Here is a 3,649-nt window from a genome sequence, read left to right as displayed (position 1 = left end):
GATATAGATTCTCCGGTCACCTTTGAATTGGTATAAAGAGAAAATGTACTTACAGTGTGCTCTGTGAAACCACAGTGGAAGAGTGCTGTAGTGAGCGAGTGTGTCTGTCTTGTCGAGGCGAGGCTCTGGTCCCTCACTTACAGACTTATAATTCCCTGTCTTCTTCCCCACAGGACCTGTGACATAACAGCATCTGCATGGGGGATTAAGAATACCTTTCTGACACCCTTGCTCCACTTAGCTGTGAGTAAAAAAGTCCAGATTAAGACAGCAAATCCACAGAAGCAATTATAAGGAGTTGGGGAAAAAAACTTTTCTCTGAGCCCTTGGAGTACACAGGGTGTCATAAGGAGAGCCACACTAGTCTCATGCCAGGTGTTGGGCGTGATGGGGGAGGTGCGCAAGGCAGTTGTATGGTGGTGTTTGGATTTAGACAGGCCTGACAGCTTTTCTTCAATACCTAATATCTGGGGATATTTCAGAAGTTAGTAACTATCAATAAGGGGCATTAAAATTGGTGATTCCACAGGTCACTTGTATCTCCATTTCTTAAAGTATTTTTATTGAAAATACATTCTTTTTCTCATAGAATAAACCCTGATTGTAACTCCACTCCTTCTACCCATCCTAGTTCCTCCAACCCCCCAGATCAACTCTCTTCCTGTCTCTTTTTTAGAAAAGAACAGGCTTCTAAGAGATAAAAACAAAACTTAAAAGGATAGAATATAGTAAGTTAAAACAAAAACCATTTTGCCAAAGTTGGACAGACAAGGCACGAGATAACTAATGAAGCTTCTAGAGAAGGTAAGGATACAGAGAACCACTTATTTACGTATTCAGGATTCCCGTAAAAGCAATATGCTCACAGTTGCAATATATGTACATAGGACCTGGTGTTGACTCATGGAGTCCCTATGCTTGCTGTGTACTCAGTCTCTGTGAGCTCATGTGCCCTTTACTTGGTTGATTCAGAGAGTATTGTTCTCCAGGCGTCCTCCATTCTCTCTGACTCCTAACAACATTTCTGTCTTTTCCACAGGATAACCTTGAGCTCTGAGGGGAGGGATTTGATGGAGATCCCCAACATAGACTCTGTCTCAGCATAATGTTTGGGTGTGAGTGTCTCTATGTTTTTCCATCTGCTGATGAATGGATAAGGTACTGATTTATGAATATAACATAATATTATGAGGAATCATTTTAATGACTTTTTACATCCATGGTGTTTGGTTTTACCTAAGGACTTTGGGCTATCTACTCTTCTCTCCTTGGTTTCCCAAGCAGGGACATCAGGTTCAGGTACAGGTTCCTTCTCATGGAGTGAGTCTTAAGTCAAATCAGACATTGATTAGATCTTCACAGAACATCTGTGGCACCCTTTCCCTAGCATATTTTGCAAGCAGGACAGGTTGTAGGTCAAAGATTTAGTTGCTGTCTTGTTTTCCCTCATTTCTGTTTTAGAATCCTGCAGAGTACCTTCCCACCCAAGAGACTAGAATGTAGGACTGAAAACTCCATGTTAGGCACCAGAATGACTCTCCATGTTCAATGAGTTGTGTGGGTGTTGTCATTGCCTATGAGGTCCCACTGTTAGTTTTTGAAGAGCAGCAACTCGTGTCTTAACAATAGCCTGGGTTGTTTGGGATTTTCCACAGGGCCTCCTTGGCAGACAACTCAACAGAATTTTACCCATTTCTGACACTGGCAGCATCCCCTGGCTCCCCTGTTGAGACTCCATAAAACCCATTACTTGGAGTCCTTATTACAATCACCTTCACAAATTCTATAATGTTTCCACTGCACTAGATTTCTATACCACCACTCAAATAGCTCCCAATTCCAGCTGTCTCTCTCTACAGTCTCTCCTTCCACTCCATCTCATCTCCAACCTGGTACCCCCCACACACACTCCTGTTACACCCTCTCCTAGTCTGCATGAAAAATCTATTCTATTGCCCCTTTGCAGAAAGATCCATGTGCCCCCCTTTAATCTCTTCTCTTTACCTAATTTCTCTGGGTGGAAAGATTCTAGTTTGGTTATAATTTATTTAATGGTTAATACCTACTCATTAGTGAATACATGCCATATTTGTCTTTCTGTGCCTTGAGTTACCTTACTTAGAAAGGTTTTTTTCTTGTTACATCTATTTGCCTGCAGATTTCATGATGTCATTGTTTTTTATTGCTGAGTAATAATCCATTGTACAGATGTACCACATTTTCTTTTTTTAATTAGAAACAAGCTTGTTTGACATGTCAATCCCAGTTCCCTCTCCCTCCCTTTCTCCCCTGCCTATCGCCTATCCCATCCCCTTTCTGCTCCCCAGGGCGGGCGAGGCCTTCCATGGAGGATTTTCAAAGTCTGTCATATCATTTGGAACAGGGCCTAAGTCCTCCCCCATGTGTCTAGGTTAGAGAGTATCCCTTTATGTGAAGGAGGTTCCCAAAGACTATTCTTGTACTAACAATAAATAATGATACACTACCAGAGGCCCCATAGTTTGCTTAAACCTCCAAATTTACTGTCCCATGCTGGTTTCTCAGCTATCAGTCTGGGGTCCATGAGCACCCTCTTGTTCAGTTCAGATGTTTCTGTGAGTCTCCCTAGCCTGGTCTTGACCCCTTTGCTCATCACTCCTCCCTCTCTGCAACTGGATTCCAGGATTTGTGCTCACTTTTTAGTTGTAGGTGTCTGCTTCTGCTTCCATCAGCTACCTGATAAAGGTTCTAGGATGGCATACAAGGTAGTCATCAATCTCATTATCAGAGAAGAGCACTTGAGGTAGCCCCTCCATTATTGCTTAGATTGCTAGTTGGGGCCATCCTTATACATCTCTGGACATTTTCCTAGTGCCAGAATTCTCTCTAAACCTATCATGGCTCCCTCTATTACAGTTTCTCTTTATTGCTTTCCTCCATTCTTCCCCTGATTCAATCTTCCTGCTCCCTCGTGTCCTATTCTCCCCTCCTCTTCTCCCCTTGTCTTTCTTCTAAATCTGTCTCCCCTCTCCTCATGCTCCCAATTAGCTCAGGAGATCTTGTCCCTTCCCCATTCTCTGAGGAAAAACGTATGTCTCTCTTGGGGTCCTCCTTGTGTCCTAGTTTCTCTGGCAGTGTGGATTGTAGGCCAGTACTCTTTGCTCTATGTCTAAAATCCATCTACAAGTGAGTAGATACTATGTTTGTCTTTTTGTGACTGGGTTACCTCATTCAGGATGGTTTCTTCTAGTTCCATCCATTTGTCTGTAAATTTCAAGATTCCATTGTTTTTTCCCACTGAGTAGTATACCATTATGAAAATGTACCACTTTTTCTTTATCCATTCTTCAGGTGAGGGGCAGCTAGATTGCTTCCAGGTTCTGGATATTATAAAGAATGCTACTATGAACATAATTGAACAAATGTCCTTGTTGTATGAATGCACATCTTTTGGGTATATGCATAAAAGTGGAATTGCTGGGTCTTGTGGTAGACTGATTCCCATTTTCCTGAGGAATCTCCATACTGTTTTCCAAAGTTGCTGTATAAGTCTGCACTCCCACCAGCAGTGGAGGAGTGTCCCCCACTTTCTCCACATCCTCTCCAGCATAAACTGTCATTGATGTTTTTGATCTTAGTCATTCTGACAGGAGTAAGATGATACCTCAGA

This window comes from Mesocricetus auratus, unplaced genomic scaffold, assembly GCF_017639785.1.
Source record: "Mesocricetus auratus isolate SY011 unplaced genomic scaffold, BCM_Maur_2.0 Super-Scaffold_100038, whole genome shotgun sequence".
Lineage (NCBI taxonomy): Eukaryota > Metazoa > Chordata > Mammalia > Rodentia > Cricetidae > Mesocricetus > Mesocricetus auratus.
This window is presented reverse-complemented; position numbering follows the sequence as displayed.